The 14,424-nt window shown below is 41.1% G+C and overlaps 1 protein-coding gene and 1 pseudogene across 1 annotated transcript in view; both read left to right on the top strand.

Annotated features, from left to right (window-relative positions):
- Positions 1-14,424, top strand: part of NQO2 (N-ribosyldihydronicotinamide:quinone dehydrogenase 2) — a 698,677-nt gene that overhangs the window by 180,424 nt on the left and 503,829 nt on the right. The gene's annotated exons all lie outside the window — the stretch shown is intronic.
- LOC136398385 (programmed cell death protein 2 pseudogene) lies at positions 3,011-13,215 on the top strand (annotated as a pseudogene).

Here is a 14,424-nt window from a genome sequence, read left to right as displayed (position 1 = left end):
CACTAAAAGCCATTTTTCTTGGTAGCATTGGTGTGCAAGGAACACATTGGAAACATCTATGGTTAGTCCATTATGTATGATTAACTTATTGCCATTTTGAATATCAGTGGGCAGCTACGGCGTGGCTAGAGGTCAAGGTGAAGGGGCATCAGCCAAGGGATGGGAAACGGTGGATCCAATTTTTTAGGTGTGTGGAAGTCATCAGCATCCAGGAGTCTGAGCTGGTGGATGCAGGTGTCTGGCACAGTCTCTGGGCAGTGACAGCAGCTAAGCCAAGCTTTTAGTTCCGAGCAGGCGGTGGACAGGGTGGGGGCAGGACAGAGTGCCCAAGCAGCAGCTAGTTCCAGCAGGAAGGTGGACTGAGTTGATACACTGTCCCAAGGTACGGCAGCCGGCAGGGGATATTAGGTGATGCTATTGGATTAAGGGTATGTTTCTTGGGTGTGATAATGATATTGTAGTTCTACAACAGAAGGTCTTTGTCCTTAGGAGTTGTATACTGACATTTTTAGGGGTGAAGAGTTGTGATGTTTATAATCTACTTGCAAATAACCTAGCAAAAAAAAGTATCCATATACCAGCAAATACGGTAAAATGGGCAAAACATGAATAACTGTTGGAATTAGAAGAAGAATACACAAGTGTTGACTGTACTATTCTTTCAAGTTATAGATTTAAGTATTAGTTTTTAAATAAATTTTCTAAATTTTTTTTTAAGAGTTGATGATTAATTCTGGGCCTGAAACATAAACCAGATTTACTCCTAACTGGCTTAGAGTTAAAAACTGAAGTAAATGGTACATACAGTTAATGCTTTGCTGACTCCTTCCTTATGAATGTGGCATAGCCCAGAAAGGGTGGAAGACTCTGGAAAGGCCACCGTGAAATCCACCGATTAAAAATATGTGTAACAGCTTGACCAGATGGTGACACAGTGAATAGGGCATCAGACTGGGAAGTGGAGGACCCAGGTTCAAAACCCCGAGGTTGCTGGCTTGAGCACAGACTCACCAGCTTGAGCGCAAGGTCGCTGACTTGAGCCCAAGGTCACTGGTTTGAGCAAAGAGTCACTCACTCCCCTGGTCAAGGCACTAATGAGAAAGCAGTCGATGCACAACTAAGGTGCCGCAACAGAGAATTGATGCTTCTCGTCTCTTTCCCTGCCTGTCTGTCTGTCCCTATCTGTCTCTCTCTCTGTCTCTGTCACAAAAAATAAAAGTGTTACAAAGCAGGCTGGTGAGTTCTATTTTTATCTTTTGCTTTCTTATTCTCAAATTTCCAATGCTTAATTGTTTTTCTTAATCAAAAGGGCATTTTATCGACTGCTAGTTCCTAAGGCAGGAAACAGAAGGGAGTGATGTCTGGAGATTAAACCACAAAAGTGGAAGGCAAGTCTCCCAGGTCCCTTTCATGGTTCTGCTTTTTAAGCCCCAAGGGACTAAATCAACCAAAACACACACACAGCTGCCACATCTGGCCACTTGTACATCATTACTAAGAGCCTTAAAAAGTTAGATATTCTACACCCTGGCTGGGATTCTCAGTGGGTAGAACATCATCCTCGCACACCAAGGTTGCAGATTTGATTCCTGGTCAGGGTTCATACGAGAAGCAGCCAATGGGTGTGCAGCCAAAGGTTGTACATCTCACAGAGAAACGCTTAGTTCATGATATGGCATTATAAGTATGTAAAATATCTGTGTAGCTGCACAAGGATTAGATGGCGATGTAAAAATGAAGTTAACTTTTATGTTGGAGTGGTGGGAATTAAAGTAGCTTTCTTTATTGTGTACCATTTTGTTTTTAACAAAAATACTTTATAAATGGGTATTACCCCTGCAAACCAGCAACTGAAGCTGTTCAATAGATAAAGAAATAACATGTGGAGAGTTATGTGTCTCTGTCCATGTGGAATCTACATTCAGAGAAGCAGATGTTGATTTTATTAGACTGTTGAGAAAGAGAAGAGCGATGTTGGAAGACAACAGCCTGAGTCACACTGAACCCGATTCCCTGGCCTGGTTTCTTGCAGCCGGTCCACAGCATGAGCAGGAAGACACAAGCAAAGAGATTTACACGTGAAAACAAAAGTGTAATTTCCATGATACACGACACAAACACACAAGAAAGGCAGAAGGTCAACTTGAAATAGAGGTGTACATCTCTTCAGTGGTCTATTTAATGCTCAACACACTCTAAATAAACTCACTTTAAAGGTGAAAATAGCAGTGCCCTTAGATGCTAGCATGTCCTAAATTATTAACTGCCCTGAATTCAAAGGCATTGCGGCATTTGGATGGTCAAAATCATCCACTCCAAGTGCAAGACAGACCAATGGATTTTAATGCAATAAAAGTCAGAAGATATTTAAATAACGGTTACTACAAAAAAAAAGTTTTGTGGCCCTGGCCAGTTGGCTCAGTGGTAGAGCATCGGCCTGGTGTGTGGAAGTCCCAGGTTCAATTTCCAGCCAGAGCACACAGGAGAAGTGCCCATCTGCTTCTCCACCTTTCCCCCCTTCTTTCTCTCTATCTTTCTCTCTATCTCTCTCTTCCCCTCCCACAGCCAAGGCTCCACTGGAGCAAAGTTGGCCCGAGTGCTGAGGACGGCTCCATGGCCTCCATCTCAGGCGCCAGAATGGCTCTGGTTGCAATAGAGCAACACCCCAGATGGGCAAAACATCGCCCCCTGGTGGGCTTGCCGTGTGAATCCCGGTCACATGCACGCAAGGATCTGTCTCTCTGCCTCTCCGCTTCTCACCTCAAAAAATACAAAAAAAAAAAAAAAAAGTTTTGTAAGCAAGGTTTTGTTTAAATACTGTTATGTATTGTTACTGTTATGTATTGTATGTATTTGTTAAATACTGTTTATGTATTGTCCATGGCTACTTTTGAGCTATACCAGCAGAGTTCATTAGTTATAACAGAAAGTACATAAATACAAAGTAGAAAATATTTACTATTCAGCCCTTTACAGAGAAAGTTTACTGAGATGCAGGAGCAGGAGTTCCATGCATGCACAGGAGGTGGTGAGTTCCCAGGGAGCCCTGGCCTGGCTGGAGGAAGCAGGGCAGACCCTGGGCAAGACAGCTGGCCACCTGCAAGAACACCAGGACTTGCTCACTATCAAGCTGGCCCTGGACATCAAGATTGCCACCTGCAGGAAGGTGCTGGAGGGCTCAAGAGGAACATTGTGGTGAAGACTGTGGAGATGCAAAGCAGAGGGGTCGTTAAGAGTCCAAGCAAGAGCACAAGGATATGATGTGAGGTGGGACCCACTTGGTGGCTCCCACCACATATCAGGGGGGCCTGCAGCAGAAGACAGGATAGTTGTCCTTCCTCTGATAGCTTATTCACCAGGCCTGAGCTCCCCTCCCCACTCCATCCGTGTGCCAGCTTTCTGCCTAGGCTCCAACATTACGCTCTACCGAAGAATATTCTACTAAAGAAGAATGTACACAATTATTGGAACAAGAATAAAAATACTCCCCCCTTTTTTCCATAGCATATCTGGGTGAAGCCAGATTTAAAAATTTTTTTTTAATATTTTATTTATTTATTTTAGTGAGGGGAGAGAGAGAGAGAATGAGGAGGAGCAGGAAGTATCAACCCCCGTATGTGCCTTGACCGGGCAATCCTGAGGTTTCAAACCGGCGACCTCAGTGTTCCAGGTCAATACTTTATTCACTGCTCCGCCACAGGTCAGGTAAAGCCAGAGTTTTGTTTGTTTTACAACTAAGACAACATATTACAGCAGACTGGATACAAAATAGATTATGAAAATCTGGCTGTCTTGTATTAAGCCAGCCATTAAAAAGATTTGTAAAAATATAAAAACAGTGCCACTCATATTACTGTTATTTTGTTTAATAAAACAGTATTTTTCATGTTATTATGTACTGCATTTTATGATGGATTCCTCGCTGGACTTAATAGATTAATAAATGATATTTTTAAATGTTCTCAATGTCAATGATGGTGAGTGCTGATAGCTATAACCTGCATAAGCAAAAGCTCACTAGGGTCCTCCATCTTATTTAAGAGGAGGCTTTGAGACCAAAGTATTTGAGAACTGAGAGTTTAGTGCTGGGGAAGTTACAGGGCCAGTTACTCCGTCACGTCGCTGCTGTTGTCACAGGTCAGGTGTTCTCTGTCTTTCCAGCCTCCTCCTAAGCATCCAGCCTGTCCTCTCAAACAGACTCTCTGTTAAGCCTAATCCGGAGGGACCCAAAACATTGAAGACACGAACAAAGTCCGTCGATTACACATCAAAGCTTTATTGTCTAGCTTGGCCAAGTGGCGGCAACTCTGACAGAAGTCTGAGGGAGAGCACGCTGGCCCTTTGTTCTACCTAGTTTTTATAGTTTTGTAAGTGGGAAGTACAGAAGCAAAAATTGCAATTAGGAGCCCCTTACCACTATTGGTTATAGTCATATGTCCTTTAACATGATAGGACCATGTTCAATTTGCAAGCCATACATCATTTTGGAGAAAACAAAATTTACAAATCAACACAATGGTAGAAAGATGTCTTTTTACATATTAAAAGGCATTCCTATATTATCTAGTGTTTATCTGCCATCTCTCTGTAGAAAGATGTCTTTTTACATATTAAAAGGCATTCCTATATTATCTCTAGTGTTTATCTGCCATCTCTCTGTCCAGAGTCACACGTGTTAACCACATGCATTTACATAGGAGAGGTAGTTTCTGTGGGGACAAATGCCCGCAAATGGCTCGTTGCTATAAGAAAAGGTTTATTTTGGCTTTTCTCTCCCTGTACCTGACTAGCCATTCACCCCTTTCCCCACAGGTGTGGTGGAATGTCTGGGAATCCATGTTTTCCTCCCCTTTGCATTTACAATATAATGCCAAGGGCCATCCTGGTCATGCCAATCACACAGTACAGAGACTATTTCTCACAATTTCTCTGCACACCTTAACCCAAATTAATAAAATGTTCTTCAAGCCTCCCAAAATATTAATATTAATTCTGTAGCTTTGGTACTTTACAACACCTGTGGGTGAGGTGGCGCAGTGGCTCCTCACACTCCTTGCGTGTGCTTCTGCAACGGTTCCTGGCGTCTCCTGTCTTCAGAAGCACAAAAGACACCATTTAGTTTTGTTCAACAATTTTTTAAGATAAAGGAAGAAACTTTCCCCAGAGCCAGTATACAATTTGCTTATTACCACATAATAACAACAACAACAACAACAGAAAAAGCCCTGGCCAGATAGCTCAGTTGGTTGGAGCATCGTGCTGGGAAATACAGAGGTTGTCGGTTCAATACCTGGTCAGGGCACATACAGGACCAGCTCAATGTTCCTGCCTCTCTTTCTCCCTTCCTCTCTTGCTAAAATCAATAAATAAAAATAAAGATAACTCCTCCCTAAAATGCCTCATCTAAAAGGTATATGAGAAGTAATTGATACCAGGTGAACCCTTCTGCCATGAACAATCAAACCACTGGACAAAATATATGAAACAACTGTTTTCAGTCCTTGAAAAAATAGACACACAAGGAGTGTAACTTCTAAAAAAGGGAAACAAATGATGTGAACCTTACCGCTCTGCTTTCTTCCAGAAGTACTTTCTAAGCTATGGTACAAAGAGAAGAAATCCAAGCAGAACAAAGCAGTCTCGCTGCTCTGAGAGCTGAGAAGACAGAGACAGATGTTTGGAATGCTGAGGGAAGTAGAATTTTCAAAGACAAGCAGAGAAATAGCTCATAAATCTGCATGTGCCTTGAAAGTTTGGGCTGAATGCTAGACTGTGATGTTTAAGTGAAGTTTTACAATGCCATGCTAAAAACAACTACCAGGGAAAAGAGAAACTATTTGGTAATTGTAGGTTGCAGCGGACTGGAGACACTTGAGTTCTGACCAGCCACATGGAGATATTTCAATGAACACTCAAGACGTTCAGTAGAAATCCCTGAAGAGTCACACATTAGGAATGGAATTTCAGTAACACTAGGGCTACTGTAGACCCATCCAAAAGAACTTAAAAATAAATCTCAGAAGGACCATGCTAATCTAAAAGTAAATTAACTACCTGCAAAAACAAAGCTCAAATATTTTGTTGTCTTTAAAATAACAAAATTCAAATGCTTAAAAATGAAACATTTGTAATGTCCTATATTCAATTAAAAGATACTAGACATGCAAAGGAGTAGGAAAGTGTGACCCATAATCAAGAGAAAAAATTAAGATAATGGAGACCCAGCCTGACCAGTGGTGGCACAGTGGGAAGAGCATCAACCCCAAATACTGAGGTCCCTGGTTAGAAACCCTGAGGTTGTCTGCTTGAGCACAGGCTCATGGGCTTAAGCATGGGATCACCAGCTTGAGTGAGGGGTTACTGGTTTGAGTACAGGATCATTGACATGATCCCAAGGTTGCTGGCTTGAGCAAGGGGTCATTGGCTCAGCTTGAGCCACTGGTCAAGGCACATATGAGAAGCAATCAATGAACAAATAAAGTGAAGCAACTATGAGTTGAGTTGATGCTTCTCAATTTTCTCCTCCCTTTCTCTCTCCTTCTCTCAGATCAATCTCTCAAATCAATAAAAAAGAGAGAGAGAGATCCAGAAATGACATATTAAAAATATGTAAGTATTAGCCCTGGCCAGGGGGCTCAGTGAATAGAGCATCATCCCAGTGTGCCAAGGTTGTGTGTTCAATCCCCAGTCAGGGCACATATGAGAAGCAACTAATGGGTGCACAACTAAATGGAATAACTGAGTGGAACAATGTATCGCTGTTTCTCTCTCTCTCTCTTCCCTCCCCTTTCTTCCCTCCTCTCTTTCTCAAATCAATGGAAAAAGAAATTTAAATCTATGTATCAGACAATGATTTTATAACTGCTGTTATGAATGCATTAAACAATTTAAAGGAAAACATGAACACCATGAGGAAATAGTATAAAATATTGGATTTTATGGTATGAATATTGTATCTCAATTTAAAAGTAAATGGAAGTTTTAGAGTTGAAAATACAATATGTGAAATGAAAATTTTACTGGATGAGCTTAATAGAGGATAGGACAATGAAAAATAAAAGTGAATTTGAAGACATGGCAATAGAAACTATCAAACTGAGGCACAAAAAAAAGAGGCTTAAAAAAGTGAATAAAGCTTCAGTTCCCTGTGAGACAATATCAAGCATACATGTAATTAGAATTCCAGGAGGGGTGTGGAAAAGAGTGGGCGCAGAAAATTTTGAAGATATAACAGTCAAAAGTTTTTCCAGTTTTGTGAAAAATATCAATTCATAGATCCAAAAAGCTCCATGAACCCCAGCAGGATAAACACAAATAAAACTACAATAGGGCACAACATAATCAAACTGGTGAAAACCAGTAACAAAGACAATCTTCAAAGAAGCCAGAGAAAAAGACATGTTTCATGGCAAGAGAGAAATATAAATTCTGCTGGCTTTCAATCATAGTGTAAGCCAGGAGACCATGAAACGACATCTAGAAGGTGTTGAGATAAATCAACCTAGAAATCTATATTTAGTAAAAATGTTCTTCAGAAATAAAAGTGGTGCTTCAGTAACACACACACTCACTAAAGAAATAAAAGCGAAATAAAGATATTTCTGGATAAACAAAACTGAACATATCAACAGCAGACCTTATATGAAATGAAATGTTAAAGAAAATTCTTTAGGCTAAAGGAAAAGGATAGTAGAGGGAGACTCAGGTATAGTCATATGATGTTTAATAATGGGGTACATTCTGAAAAATGCATCGTTAGGCGATTTTGTCCTTTGCTAACATCAATGGAGTACACTTACAAAAGCCTAGATAGTATAGCCTACTACACACCTAGGCTAGAGCCTATTGCAGAACACTGTACAAAACAACATGACATTAATTCAGGAACCAGAGAAAATGATGCACTCAAGATACACAGTAAACATGAGATGCATGGGGCTGTTGCCAGGGTAACATAGCTACTGTTTTACAGCAAACTTTTTTTTATAAGTAGAGAGAATACACTCTAAAATAATGATAAATAGTATATTAAATACGCAAACCAGTAACAGCCATTCATTGTCATTATCAAGTATGACTTACTGTGCATAGTTGCATGTGCTGCTGTACGTTTATAGGACTGGCAGCTCAGCAGGCTTATTTGTATTAGCATCCCTGCAAGCACACGGGTAATGTGTTGTGCTGTATTACAACGGCTATGGTGTCGCTAGGCTCCATTATAATCTTATGGGACCACAGCTGTGTACAGTAAATGCTTTCTGTTGTTGACCAAAATGTTATTAAGCACGTGACTGGATACACAAAGGAATGGATAACACTGGAAATGATAAATAGATGCATAAATTTAAAAGGGAGTGTGAGGAGAGAGGTAAAGTGGAAAACACGTGTGTGTGTACACATACTCCCCAAATAAGGTCTAGAGAAAATTGTTGCCCAAGTGGAGTACTGGTGTTACTAACACAACTTGTAAGTCTGGCACTGAAGTTGGGAAGCTGGACTTGGTCACTACAAAAGACTCAGTCATGGTTAGTGGAACGTGGAACCTGAAGCCAGCCAACTTCTGGTTCACATGCTACCCTATCCTCTTCATAGCCTGCCTGACAACAGCCTGACCTTGACTCTGGCCCTTATTCCAATCAGATCTGTGGTCTCCCAACCTCCTATAACACTGTGCCGCAATTCAGACACCAGCCCAGAGGATTTTTCTTTTCCTTTGTTTTGCTTGGTGATACATGGAGGGAAGAGAGGAGGAGAACCAGCCAGTCTTCCCACACTGCCGTTGGGATTGACATTGTGTCCATTCCTTTTTTAATTTAATTTTAATTTATTGATTTTTAGAGAGAGCAAAGAGACAGAGAAAGAGGGGAAAGAAGCAGAAGGCAGTCGTAATTGCTTCCTGTATGTGCCCTTAACTTGGTCACCCCAGAAGTGTTAAGAAAATGTGTTATGTGAACAAAGCATAAACTAAAACGTGTTCATCAAGTGTTGCCACCTAAGATAGTTCCTATACGACCTAGAAAGTCCAGTTAACAATTACAGGCTACCTCAGAGATAGTCCGGATTCAGTTCCAGATCACCACCATAAAGTGAATATTGCAATCAAGTGAGTCACATGAATTTTTTTGGTTTCTCAATACATATAAAAGTTATGTTTACACGGTACTGCCTTCTATTAATAATGCAATAGCATATGTCTAAAAACAATGTATGTAACTTAAAAATACTTTATGTCTAAAAAATGCTAACCATCATCTGAGCTTTCAGTGAGTCTTAATGTTTATTATTATTATTACTATTTCTTCTTCTTCTTTTCCAAGTAAGAGGATGGGAGATAAAGACAGACTCCCACATGCACCCTGACGGGATCCACCTGACAACCCCCATCTGGGGCCAATGCTCTGCCCATCTGGTGCCATGCTCGCAACCGAGCTATTTTTAACACCTGAGGTGGAGGCTCCAGAGAGCCATCCACAGCGCCCGGGATGATGTGCTCAAACCAATTGAGCCATGGCTGTGCGAGGAGGAGAGAGAAAGAGACATAGAGAAGGGAGAGAGGGAGAGATGGAGAAGCAAATGTTTACTTCTGTGTGCCCTGACTGGGAATTGAACCTGGGAAAACCACAGGTCAGGCAGATGCTTTACCACTGAGCCAACCAGCCAGGGCCAGTGAGTCCTAATGCTTTTGCTGGTGGAGGGTCTTGCCTCGATGTTGATGAAACAATATCTGCAAAATGTAATAAAGCAAAGCTCACTAAAGTGAGATCTGCCTGAAATCTCTCTGATCCCAGTTGCTAGCCCTGTCTTTCTCATCATCACCAGATTATCTATGTAAGCCATTACCCTAATACCGTGTTACCACCATGTTCAAAATCAGAACTCTCTTCTAATTTGCCATTGCTCTAACCTGAAGGCAGGGGCTGCCACAATGTTTGCAGTGAGGTCCCCAGGTTGGGGGAACAAGGGGAAGCTAGTGATCATGGTGGATGATGGGTTAGTGGGTGAAACAAATGTCATGTATACTTGAAAATGCTAGAGGACTGATGTCACTTCCACTGCAATTTTATACATTATATCAGCTATATAGATATGTATGAATGTATGTATGCGTCTGTGTGTGTGTGTGTGCATATATATATAATTTCCAGGCATTTAAATTATAAAAGCAATGCAATGCCAAAATATCAAAAGTAGAATTAATAATCTCTTATTCCCCTTCTTCTTCATCAGAACATGCATATCCCTTGTAGCCACTACCTTGGAAAGATACTTAAATGGAAATTTACAAGTTTGTTCTTCAAAGCAATTAATGTCTCAGACCTTCATTATGTTACATTTTTGATGGTTCTCTTTTATAAGACAGAAGAACATCTTTGGGGTTCCCACCTCCCTGCTGGCCCACAGCCGGAAAGCAGCATGCCACGCTGGAGTGCATACTGCAGGTTCCTCAAGCCTGCTGGCCTTGTCCAGCTATGCTCACAGGTCCATGCTGCTTGACCCTCTGTGGCTGCCACCAGCCACCAAGCTGCACTGGTTTGGGAGTGTTTAAAAATCAGGTACTCAGGAAATATGACATCAACTCATATGAGCTGACTCATCTTTTGAAGACCATCCCCTAGAAACAGGAGACTGTGTGCCTCCAGCTCAAGTTTGGTGCTCGTCCTACAGGGTTTGTGGGTATTTCTGGCTCCGAACAGGCTCCAGGTGTCACAGGCACATTGCTTCAGTAGGAACATCAGACTCTGAACTGGAGAGCCAGGCACAAGCATGCTTGTACCGTCAGATCATGGGGATGATGCAGCTCCGGGCCACAATTTCCTTTTTCTAGAATTTAAGATGATAATAGAAACAGAAGATGAGATTATGTCTGAAGTTGTGAAAAAGAAAGATGATTTAGAAATTATAGGGAACAAGGGTAAAGCATCAGAGGAAGGATTGGATTTCATAGTGAAATATAAATCCTGGGGAGATAAAAATTTCCAGAAATTTAAAACTGAAATAGACTCATAGATACAGAGAATAGACTGACAACTGTCAGAGGTGTAGGAGGTTGGGGGCTGGGTAGAAAAGGTGAAAGGATTAAGAAAAGGAAAAAAAAACTCATAGACACAGACAACAGTGTGGTGATTACCAGAGGGAAAGGGGATGGGGGGAGGCAGAAGAGGGTAAGGGGGGACAAATGGTGATGGAAGGAGACTTGGCTTGGGGTGATGAGCACACAGTACAGTGTACAGATGATGTACTATAGAATTGTACGCCTGAAACCTATGAAGTGTAGAAAAGAAAGGCTCTTAACATGAATAATTTTTGGCAAAAACTTACTTTCTCTAAAACAAAGAGACTTTCAGCAGAATTTACATTTTCTGAAAAGACTCCTTATTCCTGGCCTTGCAGCTGGTCTCCCAGACTGTGGCCTTGGGCCAGCTTTGCAAGGTCACAGGTATTCTCAGAATGTTTCTCCCTGAATTAACACTATAGGTAAACATTGTAAGAAAGCTTGTTTCACTGCTTTGTTTTACTGCTATGCTTCCTCTCCTCCCCATTCCTCAATCAGTATGTAATTCAGCCTATAAAACCTAATTCCAAACTGTGTTCCAGGCCACATTGATTTGAACGACTTAGATCTCCATGCAGTTCGTGCAGTCGGTTAATTAAAGACGCCTTAATTTCTTAATTTGGCTAATTGATTGATTGTGTGGCAAGATGTTTGTTTCTCACTGTTCTGATACAACACCTATGCAATTTCATTAACCAATGTCATCCCAATAAATACAATTTTTTAATTAATTTTAATGGGGTGACATTGATAAATCAGGGTACATATGTTCAGAGAGAACATCTCCAGGTTATTTTGACATTTGATTATGCTGCATTCCCATCATCCAAAGTCAAATTGTCTTCCGTCACCTTCTAACTGGTTTTTTTTGTGCCCTTTCCCTCCCCCAGCCCCTTCCCTCTCCTCCCCCACCCCCGTAACCACCACACTCTTGTCCATGTCCAATAAATACAATTTTAAAAAGAAAGAATATTGTAAGGCCAGTAGTCACGGCCACCATCACAGCCGCCTGGCCAATGCAGGTTCGCATTTGATTTGAACAGACGGTAATGAAACAACAGAGCCAAGAACTAGTGGGCCATTACCTTTAATCCTAGCTTGTACCCGGTGAGCGAGAAATACACACAGTGGGAAAACACTTCCCTTTCCATTCAGGGCTCCCAAAGCCACTGACTTATTCGAGTTTCCTAGAATCAAAGGTTTCTACCTCACCAGCCTTATTCACCTCTGTTCCCCATCTCCTTCTCTCTGCACAAACTCCGCACAAACTGGCTTCTCCTTCAGCACTCTGCCATCTTGGCTGCTTCTCCTCTCCTCCACGTGGCCTTTCTCTGCTCTCTCTGCAATGCTAATCTCAGGAATCGAAGAGAGAGCAAGACCCGGTCTGCCCTATTTTATAGTGTAGAAATCAAAACCTTTAATCCAATGTACAAACAAGGAAGTCTCTGATACAAAGTCAGTCATCTGAGGCATAATGGGATTCCTCATGAGAGTGCACCACCCCACATCATGCAACAGTCAAGGGTGCGGGGAAAAGCTTAGTTTTGTAAAGATCTTAGTATTAAAAGAGTGGGAAAGGCTTAGTCTTAAAACTAAGCCTTAGGCTATAATGACCCTGCCTGTTTACAGCCTGTCCCCCACACCCAATGCAAACTATAAGTGAGCAAACATATATATCATATTTACAAACTTATTTGACCAACAAATATACAATTTTAAAAAGAAAGAATATGCCCTGGCCGGACAGCTCAGTTGGTCGGAGCATCATCCTGAAGCACAGAGGTTGCCAGTTTGATCCCCAGGTTGGACACTTACAGAAACAGATCAATATTCCTGTCTCTCTCTCTTCTTCTCTCTCTCTAAAGTCAATAAATAAACATTAAAAATTTTTTAAATGAAAGAATATATGCATTCCCATGTTCAAAAATAAAAATATAAAAATAAATAAAACTAAAATATCCCTTGAACCAGAACAGATAGTCAGATATGGCTGAAGGACTGTCCCCATCTGAATTTCTGGTAAAAGTGTCCCTCAAGAAAACAATATTTCAGATTCCCTCTGTGGAGCCCAGAGAGTATCTGAATTCCAAGTCATGCCTCAGCTGCTCAATTACGTAAAGGATGAGGACTGGGCAAGAGTGTTGTCGGGGGACCCGGGCTGAGTTCACCTGTGCTGAAAGCACTGGTTGCACATAGGAATCTGTACTGAAGCAAGATGTAACATACACACTTGAAAGACAGAAAGCCTTAAAACCTCTAATAACATCTTAAACTTTGCAATTTTGTTGGATAGAATGAGGATCTCAATGTCTGGGCAGTTTTTCCAAAATGCTATTCTTGCTAAGTGTTAGAATATAGCACAGTATTTTGTAGACCAGCTGTAAACAGGACGAGTCTGACAGGAACCCAACCTGATTAGTGTAGCCAACTGCAAAGAAGAAATCGCATGTAATTGACCAAACAGTGTGTATAAGCAATCCTAAACCTTCTTTGGGGAGACAGAGCTTGAGGTGTGAATCCTGTGTCTCCTTTACTGGGTACAAGTAAATAAAACTACTTTGCTTCTTGCTTTTTGAATAGAGCACCTCAAGTGGTAAACCCCCTGAGTTCAGTAACAATTTCAGAGCTAGGGCTTTATCCTAACAAATTAATACCAGAGATAAAGGTACAAAGATGTTGTTTTGGCACTGTTTACTATGTCAAAATATTAGTGGAACAAAAATGTCCAGTGATGGAATTAAATAAATTTTGGTACATCCATACAGCAGATGGTTATACAATCTTAATGATACAGACCTATAAGCACACCAAACAATATATTGATCTAAAATGGCACCTGGATACCATTATAGCTGATATTCATAGTATGATCATATTTTTTCTAAAAATATTTGTACATGTGCATATGCACAGAAGTAAATCTGGAAAGATACACAGTAGGTGTGGTCTGGTTGCCTATATATGTTGGGACTAAGTAAAATCATCTTTTTACTTTTAAGTATATTTCTTTCTACAATAAGTTTTCAAAGTCTTTTTTTGTGTTTTAAATTGTGTGTGTGAATGGGGGTTGTGATTTCAAGAGAAGAAGAAAATCAAATGTTTTCCTGAGAATCATACCCCTACTGTGGCAACCTCTTTAGTCGACAGAGCCAAATATCAACAGTACAACGATTGAAATTTCTTTTGAGGGCCAAATTCTTTAAACTTAACTATATAGGCAGGTACATTCCTTATCGAGGTAGCGCCCGCACGTGGTGTTTTGTGGAAGAGCCACACTCAAGGGGCCAAAGAGCCGCATGTGGCTCGCAAGCCGCTGTTTGCCAACCAGTGCGCCTAGACCAATGAGCCACACATCAAATGTTTTCTAAAAC

This window comes from Saccopteryx leptura, chromosome 3, assembly GCF_036850995.1.
Source record: "Saccopteryx leptura isolate mSacLep1 chromosome 3, mSacLep1_pri_phased_curated, whole genome shotgun sequence".
Taxonomy (NCBI): Eukaryota; Metazoa; Chordata; class Mammalia; order Chiroptera; family Emballonuridae; genus Saccopteryx; species Saccopteryx leptura.
Note: the sequence above shows the minus strand (reverse complement) of the source record. Positions and strands in the feature narration are given on the sequence as shown.